Genomic DNA, 26,860 nt, shown 5'->3' with positions numbered 1-26,860 from the left:
GTGGGATGTTAGGTATGGAATCTATATAATCTCATGATAAATTAGTGAAGTATGCTTTTTCTGGGAGTGATCGATGATGGTTGATCCTGTGACTACTCAGTCTCATTTTCCTGAAAAGCCGGTCTCTTCAAATTACACAAATGTTGAATTATCCAATAGAAGTGCCGCCCCTCTAGGGCGGTCACGGTGGTGCAGCGGTAGAGTTGCTGCCTTACAGCGAATGCAGCGCCGGAGACCGGGTTCGATCCTGACTACGGGTGCTGTCTGTACGGAGTTTGTACGTTCTCCCCGTGACCTGCGTGGGTTTTCTCCGAGATCTTCGGTTTCCTCCCACACTCCAAAGACGTCCAGGTTTGTAGGTTAATTGGCTTGGTAAATGTAAAAATTGTCCCTAGTGGGTGTAGGATAGTGTTAATGTACGGAGATCGCTGGGTGGCACGGACCCGGTGGGCCAAAGGGCCTGTTTCCGCGCTGTATCTCCAAATCTAAAAAATCTAAAAATATCAAATGGACGTTGGCTCACAAGAGCTGCAGCATTTGCAAAATCATGAGAGGAATAGATTGGGTAGATGCACAGAGTCTCTTGCCCAGAGTAGGGGAATCGAGGACCAGAGGACATAGGTTCAAGGTGAAGGGGAAAAGATTTAATAGGAATCCGAGGGCTATCTTTTTCACACAGAGGGTGGTGGGTGCATGGAATAAGCTGCCAGAGGAGGTAGTTGAGGCTGGGACTATCCCATCGTTTAAGAAACAGTTGGACAGGTACATGGATAGGACAGGTTTGGAGGGATATGGACCAAGCGCAGGTAAGTGGGACTAGGGTAACTGGGACATTGTTGGCCGGTGTGGGCGAAATGGGCTGTTTCAACACTGTATCACTCTATGACTCTATGACTATATTTCTAGGCTGTTGCTTTTGGTAATTACTTTCGCTAAAGGAATGAAAAGAGGGATTTTAATCCCCATGGACAAAATACCCCTCCATGTAAGATCACTTTCTGGTCAAGGTCACTGAAGATTGTAATAAGCAAGGTACTTGGATAATTGCAGAGTTTAATTATCATGATCTTGTGCACACAGCAAAGGTCAGCCATTGATAGAAATTTATTAAGTGCCTTGGGATAGGAAACATTGATTGAATTCATCAGATTGTGGTCTTTGTTATAACAAAGGTTTGAAAGACTTGGGAACAGTCCAATGAACTCGGTCTGCTGTTGGACAAAGGCAGGGATGGCAGCTGTCTGAAGATATGAGGCTTCAGCACATTACAGAGTGTGCATTTGTGTTCTTCCAATACAACCTCTATACAGGTAGAAGTTGCTTTGAAAGTCACAGGAAGATAGGGTGGTCACAAAATGCTTTCGTACATTGGTCTTCATCAGTCAGGGTTCCCTTTCCATAGACACAAAATTGCCGAAGGGTCTCGACCCGAAACATCACGCATTCCATCTCTCCAGAAATGCTGCCTGTCCTGCTGTTACTCCACGATTTTGTATCTATCTTCGGTTTAGACCAGCATCTGACGTTTCTTCCTACACAGGGATTTCCCTTTACCCTGACATCCTTCCCATTAGTACTCTGGGTCGTAGTAAAGAAAGCAAGCTCAACACTAGCATTTATTTCGAGAGGGCTTGTACACATAAACAGGGATGTAATGCTAAGACTCTATAAGGTGCAGGTCAGACCGCTTTTGGAAAATTGTGAGCAATTTTGGGCCCCATATCTGAGGAAGGATGTGCCGGCTCTGGAGAGGGTCCACAGGAGGTTTACAAGAATGATCCCAGGAATGAGTGGGTTAACATATGATGAGCGTTTGTCGGCACTGGGCCTGTACTCGCTGGAGTTTAGAAGAATGAGGGGAAACCTCATTGAAACGTACCGAATAGTGAAAGGCCTGGATAGAGTGGATGTGGAGAGGATGTTTCCACTAGTGGGAGAGTCTAGACTAGAGGTCACAGCCTCAGAATTAAAGGACGCTCTTTTAGGAAGGAGATGAGAAGAATTTTCTTTAGTCAGAGGGTGATGAATCTGTGGAATTCTTTGCCACAGAAGGCTGTGGAGGTCAAATCAGCGGATATATTTAAGGCAGAGATAGACAGATTATTCATTAGTACAGGCATCAGAAGTTATGGGGAGAAGGCAGGGGAATGGGGTTAGGAGGGAGAGATAGATCAACCATGATCGAATGGCGTAGAGATTATGGGCCGGATGGCCTAATTCTACTCCTATCCCTTATGACCTTATGACCTTATGACTCGCAGTCTGAAGAAGGGCCTCGACCCGAAACGTCACCTATTCCTTTTCTCCAGAGATGCTGTCTGACCCACTGAGTTACTCCAGCTTTTGGTGTCTATTGAGTATAGAAGTTGAGATGTTATCTTACAGTTGTGCAAAATGTTGGTGAGGCTGCATTTGGATTCTGTTCACCCTGTAATGGGAAGGATGTTGTTAAGCTGGAAAGAGTTCTAAGAAGACTTAAGAGGATTTTGCCAGGATTGGGGGGCCTGAGTTATAGGGGGAGGTTGGGCAAGCTAGCACTTTATTCCTTAAGATTTTTTTAGATTTTAGATTTAGAGATACAGCGCGGAAACAGGCCCTTAGGCCCACCGAGTCCGCGCCGACCAGCGATCCCCGCACATTAACTCTATCCTACACACACTAGGGTAAATTTTTTTAAACATTTACCCAGTCAATTAACCTACAAACCTGTACGTCTTTGGAGTGTGGGAGGAAACTGAAGATCTCGGAGAAAACCCACGCAGGTCACGGGGAGAAAGTACAAACTCCGTACAGACAACGCCTGTAGTCAGGATCGAACCTGAATCTCCGACGCTGCATTCGCTGTAAGGCAGCAACTCTACTGCTGCGCCACCATGCATTGGAGGCTGAGGGAAGGTATTATAAAAATGTATTAATTCATGAAGAGAATAGATAGGGTGAACGCACAGAGTCTTTAACCCAGAGTAGGGGAATCAACAACCAGAAAACATAGGTTTTAGGTGAGAGAGGAAAGATTTAATGGGAACATAAGAGGTGACTTTTTCAAACAGATGGTGGTGGGAATGTGCTGCTGGAGGAGGTAGTTGAGGCAGGTTCTATAATAGCATTTAAAAGATATTTGAACAGGTGCATGGATAGGAAGAATTTAGAGTGATAGAGGCTAAACGCAGGCAGGTGGGAGTAGTGCAGTTGAGACATCTTGTTTGGCATGTGTAAGTTGGGCTGAAGGGCCTGTTTCTGTGCTGTATGACTCAGTGGCAAGATTATGACATGAAACATAAAGACAGAAGTCAAGTCAAGTCAAGTCAATTTTATTTGTATAACACATTTAAAAACAACCCACGTTGACCAAAGTGCTGTACATCAGTTCAGGTACTAAGAAACGAACATACAATGGCACATAAACATAACAGCACATACATAAACAGTTCACAGCGCCCCCTCAGAGGGCCTCAAACGCTAGGGAGTAGGAATAGGTTTTGAGCCTGGACTTAAAGGAGTCGATGGAGGGGGCAGTTCTGATGGGGAGAGGGATGCTGTTCCACAGTCTAGGAGCTGCAACCGCAAAAGCGCGGTCACCCCTGAGCTTAAGCCTAGACCGCGGGATAGTCAGTAGCCCCAAGTCGGCCGACCTGAGGGACCTGGAGATAGAGTGGTGGGTTAGAAGATTTTTGATATAGCGGGGGCAAGCCTGTTTAGGGCTTTGTATGTGAATAGGAGGAGCTTGAAGTTGATTCTGTACCGTACTGGGAGCCAGTGGAGAGAGGCCAGAATCGGGGTGATGTGGGCCCTTTTACGGGTATCCGTCAGGAGTCTCGCTGCGGCGTTTTGGACCAGTTGCAGGCGGGACAGGGATGATTGGCTGATCCCAGTGTATAGGCAGTTGCAGTAGTCTCGGCGGGAGGAAATGAACGCGTGGATGATTTTTTTCAATGTCGTCAAATTGGAGGAATGGTTTGATTTTAGCTATGGTACGAAGCTGGAAGAAGCTGGCTTTTACCACAGCGTTGACTTGCTTGTCAAACTTTAATGCAGAGTCAAATATCACGCCAGAAGGTGGAAATATGCAGAGTAAATAATGTATATTTGCTGAGTGAGTTGATCTTCAAATTCTGAAATGGATGTTTAGAAGGCACAGCGGTAGAGTTGTTGCCTTACAGCTTCAGAGACCCGGGTTCCATCCTGGCTATGAATGCTGCCTGTACGGAGTTTGTACGTTCTCCCCGTGACCGCATGGGTTTACTCCGGGCTCTCCTGTTTCTTCCCACACTCCAAAGACGTGCAGGTTTGTAGGTTAATTGGCTTCTGAAAATTGTCCTTAGTGCGGAGAAATTCACATTATTGCCCCATTAAGAAGATCAAAATACCATTGGAGAATTATGTGGAGAAAGTCACGAATCCCATGTTGTTGATCATATGCACAATTTAACATGAAGAAAGATGTAATAAAAATAATGAATGACTAGTAATAAGAATACAATATTTTTGATACGTTGTGTTTTCATAAAGGGTGAATGAATAGCCAATAGACAATAGACAATAGGTGCAGGAGTAGGCCATTCGGCCCTTCGAGCCAGCACCACCATTCAATGTGATCATGGCTGATCATTCTCAATCAGTATCCCATTCCTGCCTTCTCCCCATACCCCCTGACTCCGCTATTCTTAAGAGCTCTATCTAGCTCTCTCTTGAATGTATTCAGAGAATTGGCCTCCACTGCCCTCTGAGGCAGAGAATTCCACAGATTCACAACTCTCTGACTAAAAAAGTTTTTCCTCATCTCTGTTCTAAATGGCCTACCCCTTATTCTTAAACTGTGGCCCCTGGTTCTGGACTCCCCCAACATTGGGAACATGTTTCCTGCCTCTAACATGTCCAACCCCTTAATAATCTTTTACATTTCGATAAGATCCCCTCTCATCCTTCTAAATTCCAGTGTACACAAACCTAGTCGCTCCAGTCTTTCAACATATGACAGTCCCGCCATTCCGGGAATTAACCTAGTAAACCTACGCTGCACGCCCTCAATAGAGAGAATATCCTTCCTCAAATTTGGAGACCAAAACTGCACACAGTACTCCAGGTGCGGTCTCACTAGGGCCCTGTACAACTGCAGAAGGACCTCTTTGCTCCTATACTGATCATATCATATATATATATCATATATAGACAGCCGGAAACAGGCCTTTTCGGCCCTCCAAGTTCGCGCCGCCCAGTGATCCCCGTACATTAACACTATCCTACACCCACTAGGGACAATTTTTACATTTACCCAGCCAATTAACCTACATACCTGTACGTCTTTGGAGTGTGGGAGGAAACCGAAGATCTCGGAGAAAACCCACGCAGGTCACGGGGAGAACGTACAAACTCCTTACAGTGCAGCACCCGTAGTCAGGATCGAACCTGAGTCTCCGGCGCTGCATTCGCTGTAAAGCAGCAACTCTACCGCTGCGCTACCGTGCCGCCGTGCCATAACTCAACTCCTCTTGTTATGAAGGCCAACATTCCATTGGCTTTCTTCACTGCCTGCTGTACCTGCATGCTTCCTTTCAGTGACTGATGCACTAAGACACCCAGATCACGTTGTACGTCCCCTTTTCCTAACTTGACACCATTCAAATAATAATCTGCCTTCCTATTCTTACCACCAAAGTGGATAACCTCACACTTATCTACATTAAACTGTATCTGCCATGCATCCGCCCACTCACACAACCTGTCCAAGTCACCCTGCAACCTCATAGCATCTTCCTCACAGTTCACACTGCCACCTAGCTTTGTATCATCGGCAAATTTGCAATTGGTACTTTTAATCCCTTCATCCAAGTCAATGATGTATATTGTAAATAGCTGCGGTCCCAGCACCGAGCCTTGCGCTACCCCACTAGTCACTGCCTGCCATTCTGAAAGGGACCCATTTATCCCCACTCTTTGCTTTCTGTCTGTCAACCAATTTTCTATCCATGTCAGTACCCTACCTCCAATACCATGTGCTCTAATTTTGCCCACCAATCTCCTATGTGGGACCTTGTCGAAGGCTTTCTGAAAGTCGAGGTACACCACAGCCACTGGCTCTCCCCTGTCAATTTTCCTAGTTACATCCTCAAAAAATTCCAGTAGATTAGTCAAGCACGATTTCCCCTTCGTAATTCCATGCTGACTCGGAACGATCCTGTTACTGCGATCCAAATGCTCCGCAATTTCGTCTTTTATAATTGACTCCAGCATCTTCCCCACCACTGATGTCAGACTAACTGGTCTATAATTTCCCGTTTTCTCTCTCCCTCCTTTCTTGAAAAGTGGGATAACATTAGCTACCCTCCAATCCACAGGAACTGACCCGGAATCTATAGAACATTGGAAAATAATCACTAATGCGTCCACAATTTCTAGAGCCACCTCCTTAAGCACCCTGGGATGCAGACCATCAGGCCCTGGGGATTTATCAGCCTTGAGTCCCATCAGTCTACCCAAAACTTTTTCCTGCCTAATGTGGATTTCCTCCAGTTCCTCTGTCACCCTAGGATCTCTGGCCACTAGAACATCTGGGAGATTGTTGGTATCCTCCTCAGTGAAGACAGATCCAAAGTACCGGTTCAACTCGTCTGCCATTTCCTTGTTCCCCATAATAAATTCCCCTGCTTCTGTCTTCAAGGGACCCACATTTGCCTTGACTATTTTTTTCCTCTTCACGTACCTAAAAAAGCTTTTACTATCCTCCTTTATATTATTGGCTAGCTTACCCTCGTACCTCATCTTTTCTCCCCGTATTGCCTTTTTAGTTTTCTTCTGTTGCTCTTTAAAAGAGTCCCAATCCTCTGGCTTCCCACTCTTCTTTTCTATGTTATACTTCTTCCCTTTTATTTGATGATGAATGAATGTTTATTGGCCAAGTATGTGCAGATACAAGGAATGTGCCTTGGTGCTCCGCTAACAAATGACAACACAAACATACAGTTAACAATTAAGAATAAAGTATAACCACATCAAAACAATAAGGATACAACATTACGGTCTAAACATGTGGGTGAAAATAAACCAGAGCAAAAAAGAGAGTACAGACTTTGGTTATTGAGTAGAACTATCACTTGTGGGGAAAAAAGCTGTTTTTATGTCTGGCTGTGGCTGCTTTGACAGTCCGGAGTCACCTTCCAGAGGGAAGTGCATCAAAGAGTTTGTGGCCAGGGTGAGAGGGGTCAGAGATGATCTTGCTCACTCGCTTCCTGGATTTTTAGATGGCAATAAAGGCGATTCTGATTCTGATTCAGATTCAGATTCAGATTCAGATTCTGATTCAGATTCTGATTCAGATTCAGATTCAGATTCAGATTCAGATTCAGATTCAGATTCTAATTTCTGATTCTGATTCTGATTCTGATTCTGATTCTGATTCTGATGGGCTGGATTTTCTCTGTTAGAGAATGCAGGGTGACCTTACAGAGATTTATAAAATTGTAAGGTGCTTAGAAAGAGTAGATGGTTGGAATTTTTCACCAGGACAGCAGAGTCCAGTACTATCAGTACAGTCTTAAGGTGAGTGGACAGAAATTTAAAGTAGAGATGCATGATAGGGTTTTCACACAGAGCGTGGTAGTTTAGAGATACAGCGCGGAAACAGGCCCTTCGGCCCACCGGGTCCACGCCGACCAGCGATCTCCGCACATTAACACTATCCTACACCCACTAGGGACAACTTTTATATTTACCAAGCCAATTAACCTACATACCTGTATGTCTTTGGAGTGTGGGAGGAAACTGAAGATCTCAGAGAAAACCCATGCAGGTCACGGTGAGAACGTACAATCTCCGTACAGACAGCGCCCGTAGTCGGGAACGATCCCGGGTCTCCGGCGCTGCATTCGCTGTAAGGCAGCAACTCTACCGCTGCGCCACCGTGCCGCCCTGGTAAATATTTAGAATGAGGTTCTAAAGGATGCGATGAAAGCCATTGCAATTACTATGCTCAGAAGGTATTTGGGCAAGTATTCGGATAGGGAAGGCGTACAATGCTGTAAAAGCACACCGCCATGCTGGTCAGCTTGCATGAGGTGCGTGGAATGGATCCATTTCTGTGCTGCGTGATTCTATGATTCAAAGTGGTTGGAATTATGATAACTGTCTGGCATGGTTTTGGTGGAGCAGGGTATCTCAATCAATGCCTTAGATATACATAAAATGCTGGAGTAACTCAACGGGTCAGGCAGCATCTCTGGAGAAAATGGGCAGGTGACGTTTCGGGTCACCTGTCTTCAGACCAGCAGTTCATTTTTATTACATTACTAGACCAAGTGGACCTGTTGATGCAGCATCCACTGCTCCCCCATTCCCCGTTCCCCCCCTCCCCTCCTCACACCCCTCCCCCAAGGAGGCAGATTGTTATCTCAATGGTGTCAGGTTAGGTAAGGGGGAGGTGCAGCAAGACCCGAGTGTCCTTGTACACCAGTCACCGAAAGTAAGCATGCAGGCACAGCAGGCAGTGAAGAAAGCTAATGGCACATTGGCCTTCATAACAAGAGGATTTGAGTATAGGAATAAAGAGGTTCTTCTGCAGTTGTAAAGGGCCCTGGTGAGACTACATCTGGAGTATTGTGTACAGTTTTGGTCTAATTTGTGGAAGGACATCCTTGTAATTGAGGCAGTGCAGTGTAGGTTCACGAGATTGATCCCTGGGATGGCGGGACTGTCATATGAGGAAAGATTGAAAAGACTAGGTTTGTATTCACTGGAGTTTAGAAGAATGAGAGGGGATCTTATAGAGATATATAACATTATAAAAGGACTGGACATGCTAGATGCAGGAAAAATGTTCCCAATGTTGGGGGAGTCCAGAACCAGGGGCCACAGTCTTAGAATAAAGGGGAGGCCATTTAAAACGGAGGTGAGAAGGAACTTTTTCACCTAGAGTTGTGAATTTGTGGAATTCTCTGCCACAGAGGGCAGTGGAGGCCAAATCACTGGGTTAATTTTAAAGAGAGTTAGATAGAGCTCTAGGGGCCAGTGGAATCAAGGGATATGGGGAGAAGGCAGTCACGGGTTACTGATTGTGGATGATCAGCCATGATCACAATGAATGGCGGTGCTGGCTTGAAGGGCCGAATGGCCTCCTACACCTATTTTCTATATTTCTATGGTTCTACCCAGAGATAGATACAAAATGCCGGATCAGGCAGCATCTCTGGGTTGAAGGAACGGGTGACATTTCGGGTCGAGACCCTTCTTCAGACTAATGTTGGGGAGAGGGAGATACAGAGATAATAATAATAATAATGCATTACATTTATATAACGCTTTTCAAACACTCAAAGACGCTTTACAGGGATTACTAGAACATAGAGAAGTGAATAAATAGATAAATAAGTAAACAAACAGAAAAAGGAGACAGAAGGTGAGGTGACGGTCAGTGGTTGAAGGCAGTGCTGAACAGGTGAGACTTCAGTGATGTTTTGAATGTGGTGAGTGAGGAGGAGTCTCTGACGGTTTGGGGTAGTGGGAGCAGCGATGGAGAAAGATAAGGGATGGAAAGATAAAGGATGGAAAAATAAGGGCATGTAATGTGTGAAAATGAGACATCAAAGGGGATGTGGAATAGGAAAATGTAGAATAGATCATTGTTATCGGCACGGTGGCGCAGTGGTACGGTGGCGCAGAGGTAGAGTTGCTGCCTTACAGCGAATGCAGCGCCGGAGACTCAGGTTCGATCCAGACTATGGGCGCCGTCTGTACGGAGTTTGTACGTTCTCCCCGTGACCTACGTGGGTTTTCTCCGATATCTTCGGTTTCCTCCCACACTCCAAAGACGTGCAGGTTTGTAGGTTAATTGACTGGGTAAAAATGTCTTTAAAAAATTGTCCCTAGTGTGTGTAGGATAGTGTTAATGTGTGGGGATCGCTGGTCGGCGCGGACTTGGTGGGCCGAAAAGGCCTGTTTCCGCGCTGTATCTCTAAATCTAAAACTAAATTGTTAGCTAGGAGAAAGTGACAACGAGGCACACAGAGATAAAATGTAATTAGGGGGGCAGTCAGACTGTTCAGAGAACTAGGTTGGGGGGGGGGGTGGAGAGAGAGGGAAAGCAAGGGTTACTTGAATTTAGAGGAGTCAATGTTCATACCGCTGGGTTGTAAGCTGCCCAAGTGAAATATGAGGTGCTTTTCCTACAATTTGCACTGAGCCTCACTCTGACAGTGGAGGAAGCCCAGGACAGAAAGGTCAGTGTGGGAAGGAGAGGGGGAGATAAAGTTTTTAGCAGCCTGGAGGTCAGGTGCCCTCTTCTCTGAAAGTATCAGGCTCAATCAGGAGCTTTGAGTGCCCAAGTACACTGTGGTACAGCTGGTAGAGCTGCTGCCTCCCAGCACCAGAGGGCCCTGGTTCAATCCCGCCCTCAGGTGCTGTCTGTGTGGAGTTTGTGTGTCCTCCCTGTGACCTCGTGGGTATCCCTCCCATTTCCCATCAGCGTGCAGGATTGAAGGCTAATTTGGCTTTGTGAATTGACCCTAATGTGCAGGGAGTGGATGGGAACGAGATGATTTCAGTATAGGAGTAAAGAGGTTCTTCCGCAGTGTTATAGGGCCCTGGTGAGACCACATCTGGAGTATTGTGTAGAGTTTTGGTCTCCTAATTTGAGGAAGGACATCCTTGTAATTGAGGCAGTGCAGCGTAGGTTCACGAGATTGATCCCTGGGATGGTGGGACTGTCATATGAGGAAAGATTGAAAAGACTCGGCTTGTATTCACTGGAGTTTAGAAGGATGAAAGGGGATCTTATAGAAACATATAAAATTATAAAAGGACTGGACAAGCTAGATGCAGGAAAAATGTTCCCAATGTTGGGCAAGTCCAGAACCAGGGGCCACAGTCTTTGAATAAAGGGGAGGCCATTCACAACTCGAGGTGAAAAAGTTCCTTCTCACCTCAAAGGCACTTTTTCACCTAGATTTGTGAATTTGTGGAATTCTCTGTCACAGAGGATAGTTGGGGGCCAAATCACTGGGTTAATTTAAGAGAGAGTTAGATAGAGTTCTAGGGGCTAGTGGAATCAAGGGGTATGGGCAGGTCAGCGCGGACTTGGTGGGCCAAAGGGACAATCTCCATTCTGTAACTCTGAACTAAAGTAAACTACCCCAATGATGTCAGACTGTTTGGAGATCTCTGTCTCATTCTGGTGCTCATGACAAGAGAGATGGCATGGAATAGGATGTCAGGTGGAGTTTGGGTGAGGGGTAATGTTTGGAGGTGAATGGGGATTTCAGAGTGAGAAGGAACTGCAGATGCTGGTTTAAACCGAAGATAGACACAAAAAGCTTCAGTAACTCAGCGGGACAGGCAGCATCTCTGGAGAGAAGGAATGGGTGACGTTTCGGGTCGAGACCCTTCTTCAGACCTCTGAAGAAGGGTCTCAACCCGAAACGTCACCCATTCCTTCTCTCCAGAGATGCTGCCTGTCCCGCTGAGTTACTGCAGCTTTTTGTGTCTAATGAAGATTTGCATGTGGATTAGACACAGTAGATGGTACTGAGGGTGAGCTCGAATGAAAGCTCTGCCAAATATCTCTTACCATCCCTGCCATTAACTATCCTTGATGAAATTGAAATGCAAATTTGATCTGCTGCCATTTAACATATTTATCAATGGAACTATAATTATTGTGGTGATTATTTCCCAGAGATTTGTATTACTTCAAAGTAGCAAATTTTAAGGGCACTAGGATTAACTTCTTAAACTAAAGTTTATTTTAAGTAAAATAGATATATAGAATCTATCTATCTCTTTCTTAAAAATATCCACTGACTTGGCCTCCACAGCCTTCTGTGGTAATGCATTCCACAGATTCACCACCCTCTGACTAAATAAATTCCTCCTCATCTCCTTCCTAAAAGAACTCCTCCAATAGTATGATACTTTATTGTCACACGGTATTTATTTCACAAAATGCAGGAGTAACTTGGCAGCATCTCAGGAGAGAAGGAATGGGTGACGTTTCAGGTCGAGACCCTTCTTCATACTGATGTCAGGGGGGTCGGGACAAAGGAAGGATATAGGTGGAGACAGGGAGATAGAGGGAGATCTGGGAAGGATGAGGGGAAGAGAGGTGAGCTATCTACAGTTGGAGAAGTCAATGTCCATACCGCTGGGCTGCAAGCTGCCCAAGCGAAATATGAGGTGCTGTTCCTCCAATTTCCGGTGGGCCTCATTGTGGCACTGGAGGAGGCCCTTGACAGAAAGGTCAGACTGGGAGTGGGAGGGGGAGTTGAAGTGCTCAGCCACCGGGAGATCAGGTTGGTTAAGGCGGACTGAGCGAAGGTGTTGAGCGAAGCGATCGCCGAGCCTGCGCTTGGTTTCGCCGATGTAAATAAGTTAACATCTAGAGCAGCGGATGCAATGGATGAGGTTGGAGGAGGTGCAGGTGAACCATTGTCTCACCTGGAAAGACAGTTTGGGTCCTTGGATGGAGTTGAGGGGGGAGGTAAAGGGACAAGTGTTGCAGGGGAAAGTGCCCGGGGTTGGGGTGGTTTGGGTTGGAAGGGACGGGTGGACCAGGGAGTTTCGGAGGGAACGGTCTCTGACGAATGCAGAAAGAGGAGGGGATGGGAAGATATGGCCGGTGGTGGGGTCCCGTTGTAGGTGACGGAAATGTTGGCGGATGATTTGTTGGATCCGCTGGCTGGTGGGGTGGACTTTATTGTCACATTTTGTAGATTTTTTAGATTTAGAGATACAGCGCAGAAACAGGCCCTTCGGCCCACTGGGTCCGTGCCGCCCAGCGATCCCCGCACACTAACACTATCCTACACCCACTAGGGACAATTTTTACATTTGCCCAGCCAATCGGAGAAAACCCACGCAGGTCACGGGGAGAACGTACAAACTCCGTACAGACAGCACCCGTAGTCAGGATCGAACCCGGGTCTCCGGCGCTGCATTCGCTGTAAGGCAGCAACTCTACCGCTGCGCCACCGTGCCGTCCCTGTACAGAGGTACAGTGAGATACATTTTTGTATATGGTTCAGTATAAGTATCACTATACATAAGCACTTAGATACATCTTAGTTAAGCATCTCAGAGACAGTACACGTGTACAGCAGTGGTAAACTAATACAGTACAAGGCGTGGCAGTTTGGCACCATTTTCAAGTCCCAGTTGTTGTAAGTGCAGGGATCTTGCCCTGACCATGAAGGTCCTGATGGCGTTGCAGGGTCGGCCTGGCCATGCATATTCGTGCGGTTCTTCGCCGCTGTTCCGCCGCGGTCCACGTGCTCGGCCCCTTGGAGCAGTGACCTGTCCAGGCTACTGCAGGGCCTCCAGCCGATGAGGCCGCTTCTGTTGCTCACACGTGACTTCAATGTGCTTCAGGTGCAAAGCCTTGACGTCCCAAATGCCATCCAATGCTCCTCCTCTACTTTGAGTGGTCACAGGCTGAGATTTCCAGAGTTGCACTTTTTCAAGGGAGTATTAAGCATCCTTGAATCTTATCCTCTGTCCGCCTGATAATTCCTGCCATCACCGAGCTCAGGATAGCATGTTTCAAGAGTCTTGCGTAAGGCATGCCAGACTGTGAGGCATGCAAGCAACACACGCTGCCCAAACTCACTGGTTGAGAGTCACTGCGGCCTCATTTGTGGAATGTTGAACAGAGTCCCCCTGCTCCTCACCTTTTTCCCTCCACCCTTTTTGCCATCCTCATTACGAGGATGATGCCAGGACCAGAGGGTGAGAGCTATGGGGAGAGGTTGAGTAGGCTGGGTCTCCATTCCATGGAGCGCAGGAGGATGAGGGGAGATCTTATAGAGGTGTACAAAATCATAAGGGGAATAGATCGGGTAGATGCACAGAGTCTCTTGCCCAGAGTAGAGGAATCGAGGACCAGAGGACATTGGTTCAAGGCGAACGGGAAAAGATTTAATAGGAACCCAAGTGGCAACTTTTTCACACAGAGGGTGGTGGGTCATAATAATAATAATAATAATAATCCATTTATTTTATATAGCGCCTTATCGCATGCTCAAAGCGCTTTACAAAAACAATTAACATAGAAACAAACAGACAAACTATCCTGACGGAAAAGCGGCGAATACACAACGCCAGCGTCCTCTCACGTCAGGGTCCGGCAGTAGACATTAAAAAGCACAAGACACACAGAATATAATTTTTTACACAAAACAGCCATCACAGTGATTGCTCTAGGCATACCCTCACTGTGATGGAAGGCAAAGTCTTATCTCCTCCTCATTCTTCTCCCGTGGTGCCACGAGGTGATCGAGGCTCCCAACTTTTTGAAGCCCCCACCGGGCGATGGAAAGTCCCAGGGCCGAGCCGAGCAGGCCGATGAAAGTCCTGAGCCCCCACCGGGCGATGGAAAGTGCTGCGGCCGAGCCACGCAGGGCGATGAAAGTCCTGAGCCCCCACCGGGCGATGTAAAGTGCTGCGGCCGAGCCACGCAGGGCGATGAAGGGCCTGCGGGCGGGTTGATCATACCTCGCGCTTCGGGACGGTCGAAGCTGTTACGGCTGGAGCTCCCAAAAACCGGTCGCCAGCCAGGGACCTGCGAACTCCCGATGTTGCGGTCTGCATAGAGTCCTAGAGTCATAGAGTCATAGAGTCATAGAGTCCTAGAATCATAGAGTCCTACAGCACAGAAAGAGGCCCTTCGGCCCATCGTGTCCGTGCCGCCCGTTACCAAACACAGTCTAATTTTAATCCCATTTTCCCGCATTTGGACCGTAGCCCTGAATGTTGTAGCATTTCAAGTGCCCGTCCAAATGCCTCTTAAACGTTGTGAGTGTTCCCGCCTCCACCATCACCCCAGGCAGTGAATTCCAGACTCCAACCACCCTCTGGGTGAAAAAGTTCTTTCTCACATCCCCCGAAACCTCCCTCCCCTTACCCTGTATCTATGTCCCCTCGTTGTTGAACCTTCCACCAGTGGAAGAAGTTCCCGTGCCATCTACCTTATCTATGCCCCTCATGATCTTGTACACCTCGATCATGTCCCCTCTCAGCCTTATCTGCTCCAGGGAAAACAACCCCAGTCTGCTCAGTCTCTCCTCATAGCCAAGGCCCTTCATCCCTGGCAGCATCCTGGTGAATCTCCTCTGCACCCTCTCCAAAGCTATCACATCCTTTCTATAATGTGGTGACCAGAACTGTACACAATACTCCAGCTGTGGCCTCACCAGTGTTCTGTACAATTCCATCATTACCCCCCTACTTTTATATTCGATGCCCCGGCTAATGAAGGCCAGTAAACCATATGCCTATTTGACCACCCTGTCCACCTGTCCTGCTGCCTTCAAGGACTTGTGTACCTGTACTCCAAGGTCCCTCTGTACGGAACAAGCTGCCAGAGGAGGTAGTTGATTTTTTTTTAGATTTAGAGATACAGCACGGAAACAGGCCCTTCAGCCCACCGAGTCCGCGCCGCCCAGTGTTCCCCGCACATTAACACTATCCTACACACACTAGGGACAATTTTTTACGTTTGCCCAGCCAATTAACCGACATACCTGTACGTCTTTGGAGTGTGTGAGGAAACCGAAGATCTCGGAGAAAACCCACGCCACCGTGCCGCCCAGTTGAGGCTGGGACTATCCCATCGTTTAAGAAACAGACAGACAGGTACATGGATAGGACAGGTTTGGAGGGGTATGGACCAAGCGCAGGCAGGTGGGACTAGGGTAGCTGGGACATTGTTGGCCGGTGTGGACGAGTTGGGCCGAAGGTCCTGTTTCCACACTGTATCAATCTGTGACTCTATCTACAACAGGATCCCACCATTAGCCACATCTTCCCAGTCTGACTGTCCCCTTCATTACATTTCTATCTTTGCATGCTTCGTTATATAACAATAACATATAACAACTACAGCATGGAAACAGGCCTGTCCGGCCCTACCAGTCCACGCCGACCATTCTCCCTGACCTAGTCTCATCTATCTGCACACAGACCATAACCCTCTAATCCCCTCTTATCCATATACCTATCCAATTTACTCTTAAATAATAAAATCGAGCCAGCCTCCACCACTTCCACCGGAAGCCCATTCCATACAGCCACAACCCTCTGAGTAAAGAAGTTCCCCCTCATGTTACCCCTAAACCTTTGTCCCACAATTCTGAAGCTATGTCCCCTTGTTGGAATCTTCCCCACTCTCAAAGGGAAAAGCCTACCCACGTCAACTCTGTCCGTCCCTCTCAAAATTTTAAAAACCTCTATCAAGTCCCCCCTCAACCTTCTACGCTCCAAAGAATAAAGACCCAACCTGTTCAACCTCTCTCTGTAGCCTAAGTGCTGAAACCCAGGCAACATTCTAGTAAATCTCCTCTGTACCCTCTCCATTTTGTCGACATCCTTCCTATAATTTGGCGACCAGAACTGCACACCATACTCCAGATTCGGCCTCACCAATGCCCTGTACAATTTCAACATTACATCCCAACTTCTATACTCGATGCTCTGATTTATAAAGGCAAGCATACCAAACGCCTTCTTCACCACCCTATCCACATGAGATTCCACCTTCAGGGAACAATGCACAGTTATTCCCAGATCCCTCTGTTTCACTGCATTCCTCAATTCCCTACCATTTACCCTGTACATCCTATTTTGATTTGTCCTACCAAAATGCAGCACCTCACACTTATCAGCATTAAACTCCATCTGCCATCTTTCAGCCCACCCTTCCAAAAGGCCCATGTCTCTCTGTAGACTTTGAAAATCTCCCTCACTATCAACTACTCCACCTATCTTAGTATCATCTGCATATTTACTAATCCAATTTGCCACACCATCATCCAGATCATTAATGTAAATGACAAACAACAGTGGACCCAACACAGATCCTTGGGGCACTCCACTAGACACTGGCCTCCAACCTGACATACAATTGTCAACCGTTACCCTCTGGTATCTCCCATTCAGCCATTGTTGAATCCATCTTGCAACCTCACTATTAATACCCAACGATTTAACCTTCTTAATCAACCTTCCATGTGGAACCTTGTCAAATGCCTTACTGAAGTCCATATAGACAACATCCACAGCCTTGCCCTTATCAATTTCCCTGGTAACCTCTTCAAAAAATTCAAGAAGATTAGTCAAACATGACCTTCCAGGCACAAATCCATGTTGACTGTTTCTAATCAGGCCTTGATTATCCAAATAATTATATATATTGTCCCTAAGTATCTTTTCCATTAATTTTCCCACCACAGACGTCAAACTAATAGGTCTATAATTGCTAGGTTTACTTTTAGAACCTTTTTTAAACAAAGGCACAACATGCGCAATGCGCCAATCTTCCGGCACCATCCCCGTTTCTAATGACGTTTGAAATATTTCCGTCATAGCCCCTGCTATTTCTGCACTAACTTCCCTCAATGTCCTAGGGAATATCCTATCAGGACCTGGAGACTTATCCACTTTTATATTTTTCAAAAGTGTCCGTATCTCCTCTTCTTTAATCCTCCTAATTTCCATCACTACTCTACTTGTTTCGCTTACTTCACATAATTCAATATCCTTCTCCTCGGTAAATACCGAAGAAAAGAAATTGTTTAATATCTCCCCCATTTCTTCCGGCTCAGCACATAGCTGTCCACTCTGACTCTCTAATGGACCAATTTTATCCCTCACTATCCTTTTGCTATTGACATATCTGTAGAACCCCTTGGGGTTTACTTTTACATTACTTGCCAAAGCAGCCTCATATCTTTTTTTCACTTTTCTAATTTCCTTTTTAAGATTCCTTTTACATTCTTTATATTCCTCAAGAACCTCATTTACTCCCTGCCGCTTATATTTATTGTATATCTCCCTCTTTTTCCGAACCAAGTGTCCAATTTCCCTGGAAAACCACGGCTCTTTCAAATTATTATTCTTTCCTTTCCACCGAACAGGGACATAAAGATTCTGTACTCTCAAAATTTCACCTTTAAATATCCTCCATTTCTCTATTATATCCTTTTCATAAAACAACAATTTCCATTTCACTCCTTTTAAATCCTTTCTCATCTCCTCAAAATTAGCCTTTCTCCAATCTAAAATCTCAACCCTTGGTCCAGATTTGACCTTCTCCATAATGATATTGAAACTAATGGCATTATGATCACTAGACCCAAAGTGCTCCTCAACACATACCTCCGTCACCTGACCCATCTCATTTCCTAACAGGAGGTCCAACACTGCCCCTTCTCTGGTAGGCACCTCTACGTATTGCTGCAAAAAACTATCCTGCACACATTTTACAAACTCCAAACCATCCAGCCCTTTAACAGAATGTGATTCCCAGTCTATATATGGAAAATTGAAATCACCCACAATCACCACTCTGTGCTTACTACTAATATCTGCTATCTCCTTACATATTTGCTCTTCCAATTCTCGTTCCCTATTTGGCGGTCTATAATACACCCCTATAAGTGTTGCTAAACCTTTCTCATTTCTGAGTTCCACCCAAACAGCCTCCTTAATCGAGCCTTCTAGTCTGTCCTGCCAAAGCACTGCTGTGATATCCTCCCTGACAAGCAATGCAACACCCCCACCTCTTGCCCCTCCGATTCTATCACATCTGAAACAATGAAATCCTGGAATATTTAATTGCCAATCGCAACCCTCCTGCAACCATGTTTCACTGATCGCCACAACATCATACTTCCAGATGTCAATCCAGGCTCTAAGCTCATCCACCTTTCTTACAATGCTCCTAGCATTAAAATATACACATTTAAGGGACCCATCATTTCTTATTCTCAGTTTATTTCTTTTCCCTTCTTTCTCTCCTACATATTGGGTCTGAGTGTTTCCCTTTTCTGCCTCCTGCCTCACACACTGCCTGTTAGCTATCTGTGTTTGAGTCCCTCCCCCCAACCGTACTAGTTTAAAGTCTCCGCAGTTATTTTAGCAAATCTCCCCGCCAGGATATTGGTTCCCCTCGGGTTCAGATGCAACCCGTCCTTTTTGTACAGGTCATACTTCCCCCAGAAGAGGTCCCAATGATCCAGAAACTTGAAACCCTGCTCCCTGCACCAGTTCCTCAGCCACGTATTTATCCTCCACCTCACTCCATTCCTATTCTCACTATCGCGTGGCACAGGCAGTAAGCCTGAGATTATTACTTTGGAAGTCCTTTTTTTTAACTCTCTTCCTAGCCCCCTGAATTCTCCTTTCAGGACCTCTTCCCTTATCCTACCTATATTGTTGGTACCTATATGTACCACGACCTCTGGCTCCTCTCCCTCCCCTTTCAGGATATCCTGGACACGCTCAGACACATCCCGGACACCGGCACCAGGGAGGCAAACCACCATCCGGGTCTCCCGACTGCGTCCACAGAAACGCCTATCTGACCCCCTCACTATAGAGTCCCCTATTACTACTGCTCTCCTCTTCCTTTCCCTACCCTTCTGAGCAACAGGGCCGGACTCCTTGCCAGAGGCCCGGGCACCGTCGTTGCCCCCAGGTAGGCTGTCCCCCCCAACAGTACTTAAACAGGAGTACTTATTTCCAAGGGGTACAGCCACCGGGGTACTCCCTAGTCCCTGCCTCTGTTCCTTGCCCCCCCTAACAGTGACCCACTTGTCTACCTCCCGTGGTCTAGGAGTGACCACCTCCCTGTAACTCCTATCTATAACCTCCTCACTCTCCCTGATCAGACGGAGGTCATCAATCTGCCGCTCCAGGTTCCTAATACGGTCCCTTAGGAGCCCCATCTCGTCACACCTGGCGCAGATGTGGATGTCTGGAAGACTATCAGACTCCCAGATTCCCCACATCCGACACCCAGAACAAAAAACTGCCCTGGCAGTCATACTCTCCAAATAAAGCCCCGCGCTCGGTTACTAAACCTACCGCCCGGCCGCTACTCCAACCGCTCCAACCGCCCACCCAAAAGAACTGAGTGATCTCCTGGGAGAGGCGAAAAACCGGATAAAAAACCCAGGCCAATTTGGGAAAAAATCCGGGAAATTCCTCTCCGACCCCAAGCTAGGCGATCGAAACTAGTCCGGGAGATCACACAGGTCTTACTCCTTACTATCCCCACACAATCCCCACACAATCCCCACACACTACTTCCCAAGTAACACAGCTTGGTGCTGCTTGCTGCTGCTCCTGCTGCTACTGCTGCTGCTACTGCTGCTTGCTGCTGCTGCTACTGCTGATTGCTGCTGCTGCTTGCTGCTGCTGCTTGCTGCTGCTGCTAATGCTGATTGCTGCCTCTGCTGTTACTGCTGCTTGCTGCTGCTGCTACTGCTGATTGCTGCTGCTGCTACTGCTGATTGCTGCTGCTGCTGCTTGCTGCTTGTCACCATCCCCGAGCTTACAATGATCTATTCTACATTTTCCTTGAACTTTGTCCCCTTTGATCTCTCGTTTACATTCCTCATCTTCGTGTCTCCCTCTCCCCTGACTCTCAGTCTGAAGAAGGATCTCGACCCGAAACGTCACCCATTCCTTCTATCCAGAGATGCTGCCTGTCCCGCTGAGTTAATCCAGGGTCTATCTTGGAGTGGAGTTGTTTGCCTCATTATGATTTGGTTATCTTTCCAGTTAATGTAGAGGATTTTCCAGAGACAGCATTGATAATGTTTATCCAATGCCTTGGGGTATCAATACACTGTAAACGAAGGTATTTATTCACAAAATGGTGGAGTAACTCAGCAGGTCAGGCAGCATCTCAGGATCTCGACCCGAACGGTCTCGACCCGAAACGTCACCCATTCCTTCTCTCCTGAGATGCTGCCTGACCTGCTGAGTTAATCCAGCATTTTGTGAATAAATACCTTCGATTTGTACCAGCATCTGCAGTTATTTTCTTATAATACACTGTAAACTGCTTGATTGTAATCATGTTTTGTCTTTCTGCTGATTGGATAGCTGGCAACCAAAGCTTTTCACCTCGGTACATGTGACAATAAACTGAATTGAACTGTGCATGATTTGTGCTTTCACAGTTTAGGTGTGTGGGGTGAAATGGGAGTAGATAGGGACTGGGGGAACGTGGGAATGAAGAGAACACTCCATGATAGACCAGAAAGAGTCATTGGTTCATATCACTTTACATTGTCAAGTTTCCTGGTTAGTAAAATATTACATTGAATATTTCAGTAAATCTGGCTTCAAACTTTAAATTGGTGAAGAGTTACAATGTGTATTTACTCAGTGTTTTTCTAACATATTTCTAATATGAGCAAAACGGAAGACTACAGAGGAGATTCACGAGGATGTTTCGGAAAAAAAACTGCAGATGCTGGTTTAAATCGAAGGTAGACACAAAATGCTGGAGTAATTCAACGGGTCAGGCAGCATCTCGGGAGAAAAGGAATGGGTGATGTTTCGGGTCGAGACCCTTCTTCAGACTGATGTCAGGGGAGGGGGTGGGACAAAGATGGACACAAAATGAGTATCACGAAGATGGTGCCAGGACTAGAGGGTGTAAGCTATAGGTAGAGGTTGAGAAGGCTGGGACTCTATTCCTTGGAGCGCAGGAGGATGAGGGGTGATCTTATTGAGAGGAATAGATCGGGTAGATGCACAGAGTATTTTACCCAGAGTAGGGGAATCGAGGACCAGAGGACATAGGTTCAAGGTGAAGGGGAAAAGATTTAATAGGAATCTGAGGGGTAACTTTTTCACACAAAGGGTGGTGGGTGTATGGAACAAGCTGCCAGAGGAGGTAGTTGAGGCTGGGACTATCCCAACGTTTAAGAAACAGTTAGACAGGTACATGGATAGGACAGGTTTGGAGGGATACGGGCAGGTGGGACTAGAGTGGCTGGGACATGTTGGCTGGTGTGGGCAAGTTGGGCCGAAGGGCCTGTTTCCCTGCTGTATCACTCTATGACTCTATGATTCTAATGCTTTTCTATCCAAGTCCTATTCATTCACTGTGCTGCTATTCATAGCAAATGTTGTGAATTTACTGCCAATTTAACTCAGATTATGAATTGGTTTCAAGATATTTTACCACAACTAATAAACGGCCTGAAGTGCCGAACGAGGATGAATTAATTACTTTTCTGCATTTTTGAGGTGAATTCTTTTTATGAAAGAACAGCTGAGTAATTGGACTCAAATTGCTGGGCATTTAACTCCATTATCACTCTCATTCATAATTAAATGCAATTGGTAGATCTGACATGTATTTTTATGAGGCACTTAGAAGGGTTTGAAACCTACTGAAATCAGGGCAATCAATTATTTTTTATTTGCCTTTCAAATGTAAATTCTCTGCATTAGACATTTTCTTTGAAGTCTATTTTAAAGATTTAACTTTGGGAAATCAACTGATATCAAAGTAATTGTCTTTATTTTTCCCAGTACACTTGTTCAAACTCTCCTCAATGATTAAAAGGATTCAAGATTGCTTTCCATTCTTAATTGCATTTTACTGGGTTTACTGTATCAGAACTAACATGTTTAGTGTCGGAAGGAACTGCAGATGCTAGTTTACACCAAAGATAGACAAAAAGCGATGGAGTAACTCGACAGGACAGGCAGCATCTCTGGAGAGAAGGAATGGGTGATGTTTTGGGTCGAGACCCTTCTTCAGAAACATAGAAACATAGAAAGGAGTCGCAGGAGGAAGCCATTTGGCCCTTCGAGCCAGCACCGCCATTCATTGTGATCATGGCTGATCATCCACAAACAATAACCCGTGCCTGCCTTCTCCCTATATCCCCTGATTCCGCTAGCCCCTAGAGCTCTATCTAACTCTCTTTTAAATGTCACCCATTCCTTCCCTCCAGAAACGTCACCCATTCCTTCCCTCCAGAGATGCTGCCTGCCTGCTGAGTTATAGACAACAGACAATAGACAATAGGTGCAGGAGTAGGCCATTCGGCCCTTCGAGCCAGCACCACCATTCAATGTGATCATGGCTGATCATTCTTAATCAGTACCCCGTTCCTGCCTTCTCCCCATATCCCCTGACTCCGCTATCCTTAAGAGCTCTATCTAGCTCTCTCTTTAATGCATTCAGAGAATTGGCCTCCACTGCCTTCTGAGGCAGTGAATTCCACAGATTTACAACTCTTGGACTGAAAACGTTTTTCCTCATCTCCGTTCTAAACGGCCTACCCCTTATTCTTAAACTGTGGCCCCTGGTTCTGGACTCCCCCAACATTGGAAACATGTTTCTTGCCTCTAACGTGTACAACCCCTTAATAATCTTATACGTTTCATATCATATCATATCATATATATATACAGCCGGAAACAGGCCTTTTCGGCCCACCAAGTCCGTGCCGCCCAGCGATCCCCGCACATTAACACTATCCTACACCCACTAGGGACAATTTTTACATTTACCCAGCCAATTAACCTACATACCTGTACGTCTTTGGAGTGTGGGAGGAAACCGAAGATCTCGGAGAAAACCCACGCAGGTCACGGGGAGAACGTACAAACTCCTTACAGTGCAGCACCCGTAGTCAGGATCGAACCTGAGTCTCCGGCACTGCATTCGCTGTAAAGCAGCAACTCTACCGCTGCGCTACCGTGCCGCCCTCTTCGATAAGATCCCCTCTCATCCTTCTAAATTCCAGTGTATACAAGCCTAGTCGCTCCAGTCTTTCAACATATGACAGTCCCGCCATTCCGGTAATTAACCTAGTAAACCTACGCTGCACGCCCTCAATAGCAAGAATTTCTTTCCTCAAATTTGGAGACCAAAACTGCACACAGTACTCCAGGTGCGGTCTCACTAGGGCCCTGTACAACTGCAGAAGGACCTCTTTGCTCCTATACTCAACTCCTCTTGTTATGAAGGCCACGTTCCATTGGCTTTCTTCACTGCCTGCTGTACCTGCATGCTTCCTTTCAGTGACCGATGCACTAGGACACCCAGATCTCGTTGCACGTCCCCTTTTCCTAACTTGACACCATTCAGATAATACTCTGCCTTCCTATTCTTACCACCAAAGTGGATAACCTCACATTTATCCACATTAAACTGCATCTGCATGCATCTGCCCACTCACACAACCTGTCCAAGTCACCCTGCAACCTCATAGCATCTTCCCCACAGTTCACACTACCACCTAGCTTTGTATCATCTGCAAATTTGCTAATGGTACTTCTAATCCCTTCATCCAAGTCATTAATGTATATTGTAAATAGCTGCGGTCCCAGCACCGAGCCTTGTAGTACCCCACTAGTTACTGCCTGTCATTCTGAAAGGGACCCATTTATCCCCACTCTTTGCTTTTTGTCTGTCAACCAATTTTCTATCCATGTCAGTATCCTACCTCCAATACCATGTGCTCTAATTTTGCCCACTAATCTCCTGTGTGGAACCTTGTCGAAGGCTTTCTGAAAGTCAAGGTACACCACATCCACCGGCTCTCCCCTGTCAATTTTCCTAGTTACATCCTCAAAGAATTCCAGAAGATTAGTCAAGCATGATTTCCCTCTTTTCTTAAAAAGTGGGACAACATTAGCTACCCTCCAATCCACAGGAACTGATCCAGAATCTATAGAACATTGGAAAATGATCACCAATGCGTCCACAATCAGCCTTCAGTCCCATCAGTCTACCCAACACCATTTCCTGCCTAATGTGGATTTCCTTCGAACCCGGGTTTCTGGTGCTGTAAGGCAGCAACTCCACCATGTTGTCTGCCATAAAAATTCTTTGACAAATGATGAAAACATATGTAGCTATTCCATTAACTTAAACTTTTGTAAACATGCTGAAAAAAATCAAAAACATTGAAGAGTGGTCAACTATTTTGAAAAAATATTACATCACAAAATTTCTTTCAAACACTTTAAATGTGAAACACTAAAGTCAATGATGAAATATATTTAACTTGACTCTATTAAGATTTTAAAAAATTGTATTAGTTCTCTGCTCTCAGCTCTCTCCTTCACACTCATACTGTTCCATTGAAATAGAAACATAGAAACATAGAAAATAGGTGGAGGAGGTCATTCAGCCCTTCGAGCCAGCACCGCCATTCAATATGATCATGGCTGATCACCCTCAATCTCCCTCAATCAACCTCGTTCCTACTTTCTCCCCATAGAAATGAATAGGATCATTGAGAAATGTCTTCCAGATGAATTTGTTCGAGAAAAGATTTCAAGATTTCAAGATCAATTAATTGTCACATGTACCAATTAAGGCACAGTGAAATTTGAGTTACCATACAGCCATACTAAATGAAAAGCAACAAGCCACATAAAGTAACATTTAACATAAACATCCCCCACAGCGGATTCCACATTCCTCACTGTGATGGAAGGTAATAATGTTCAATCACTTTCCTCTTTGTTCACCCGCGGTCGGGGCTGTTGAACCGTCCGCAGTCGCCGCTGCCGACTGTCCGATGTCCGAGGCCCTCGCGTCGGGATGATCGAAACTCCCCGCGTCGGGACGGTTGAAACTCTCTCCGCGGCATGGAGCTCCCGAGTCGGCCTCTTCTTACCAGAGACCGCGGGTTTCACGGTGTTAAAGTCCACAGGCCCCGCGGTTGGAGCTCTCCACAGTCGATCCTCAGCAAAGGATCACAGCTCCACGATGTTAAAGCCCGCGCCGCGCCCGCGGCGAGGAGTCAGGAAAGGCCGCCAACTCCTCGATGTTAGGCCGCAGTGGGGACGGAGATACGACACGGAGACAAATCCCCCACATAAAACAAACCAAGGAACACTAAAACATACTTTTAACACATACTTAAAATAATAAAACTGTAGGAAGGACAGACACACTGTTGGCGAGGCAGCCACTGCTGGTGGCGCCACCCGATGGAAGGAAGCCATGAAAAGAGTCATTAAATCACAGAGAACATGGAGTCCAGAAGGAACAAATCCGCCCTTTGATACAATAATTTTGGCATTGTCCACTCACTATTGTAACCACTTTTTCCCATAGCCTTGAGATATTTTTCCCCTTCAAACACTTACTAAAATTTTTTTTTTAAACTTTTAGTTATCCATCTCTGTATTAAGGAGGATAATCTCAATAGCTTCTCTCCACAAATTTGGGGTCTCTCATACTTGATTTCCTCACAAGAATTTTTTCTTTAGTTTAGTTTAGTTTTAGAGAAACAGTGCGTAAACAGGCCCTTCGGCCCACTGGGCCAGAAATCCCCACATACTAGCACTATCCTACATACACGCCAGCGACAATTAACAACTTTTACCCAAGCCAATTAACCTATAAACCTGCACGTCTTTGGAGTGTGAGAGAAAACCGGAGCACCCGGAGAAAACCCACGCAGGTCACGGGGAGAAGGTACAATCTCCGTACACACAGCACCCGTAGTCAGGATTGAACCCTGGTCTCTGGCGCTGTAAGGCAGTAACTATCATATCATATCATATATATACAGCCGGAAACAGGCCTTTTCGGCCCTCCAAGTCCGTGCCGCCCAGCGATCCCCGTACATTAACACTATCCTACACCCACTAGGGACAATTTTTACATTTACCCAGCCAATTAACCTACATACCTGTACTCTATTGCTGTGCCACCCCTTTGAATCCTCCCCACGGCTTTGATTCTCCAAATTTCCAGAAATGAATGAAATTTCCTTCTTTTTTGCCGAACCAATGATGTATAATAGTTTAACATAATGTTCTGCATCCATGCGTCAGATGAATCATTTATATAACTCTTCAAATGGCGGTAGAAATGATCACTTTCACTAATTCGTTGCTTTCACTTTAATTAACTTCTGTTAAAACTAAACTCGAATTCTGAAAACATTCAGAAAAATCGATGGTCTTAATGGGCACGTTAACAAACACAGCGATGTAAAATAATAATGCGATAGTGAATTATGCAACAAACATAAAGGTTTGACTTCAATATCATAAATTGAAAATGATTGCACGGACGTGCTGTGCTGGACAGTGGTGGTGCATG

This window comes from Rhinoraja longicauda, chromosome 7, assembly GCF_053455715.1.
Source record: "Rhinoraja longicauda isolate Sanriku21f chromosome 7, sRhiLon1.1, whole genome shotgun sequence".
Taxonomy (NCBI): Eukaryota; Metazoa; Chordata; class Chondrichthyes; order Rajiformes; family Arhynchobatidae; genus Rhinoraja; species Rhinoraja longicauda.
Note: the sequence above shows the minus strand (reverse complement) of the source record.